General features: G+C 49.9%; 1 protein-coding gene across 1 annotated transcript in view; it reads right to left on the bottom strand.

Moving 5' to 3' along the window:
• The window catches only part of LOC107706546 (multiple epidermal growth factor-like domains protein 6), a 74,538-nt gene that overhangs the window by 1,520 nt on the left and 72,279 nt on the right, over positions 1-739 (bottom strand). The gene's annotated exons all lie outside the window — the stretch shown is intronic.

Genomic DNA, 739 nt, shown 5'->3' with positions numbered 1-739 from the left:
GCCAGTAGTTTCCTGTGAGGGGTAGGTTTAGGTGTAGGGCGATAGAAAATACAGTTTGTACAGTATAAAATCCATTACACCTATGGAGAGTCCCCATAAACCACAAATGCAAGTATGTGTGTGTGTGGACTGATGTAGATGCTGAACGTCGACCTCTTTCACAGCGAGAGCCGTGAAATCCAGCGGGACAGAGGCACTGTCCGGTTCTGGGGTGACATGAAGCCCCGTTCACACAGTCACAGAACTGCTGACAGCCAGAGCCGAACAGACCGGCGGGACATGCTGAAACACACACACACACACACACACACACACACAGAGTCAGCACACAGCAAACACTCAAGTCTGTGCTGGAAGAGCTTCTCATGGATCTCACCGTGTTGACAGAGATTTCACACAGTCACAGTGCTGCTGACAGCCAGAGCCGAACAGACCGGCGGGACACGCTGAAACACACACACACGGTCAGCACACGGTCAGCACACAGCAAACACTCAGCCTGTGCAGGCAAAGCTGTATGTGGATCTCACCGAGCTGACAGAGATGACCGTAATATCCCGGCTCACACCGGCAGCTTCCTGTCACTCGGTCACATGTGCTGTTATTCTGACACAAACACTGAAGAGCACAGTCAGGACCGAAGAGACCCTCGGGACACTCTGACAACACACACACACACACACACACTCTCTGATTACAGATGCTCACATATATATATATATATATATATATATATATA

Source organism: Sinocyclocheilus rhinocerous, unplaced genomic scaffold (assembly GCF_001515625.1).
Source record: "Sinocyclocheilus rhinocerous isolate Xijiao unplaced genomic scaffold, SAMN03320098_v1.1 scaffold3097, whole genome shotgun sequence".
Taxonomy (NCBI): Eukaryota; Metazoa; Chordata; class Actinopteri; order Cypriniformes; family Cyprinidae; genus Sinocyclocheilus; species Sinocyclocheilus rhinocerous.
This window is presented reverse-complemented; position numbering and strand designations above follow the sequence as displayed.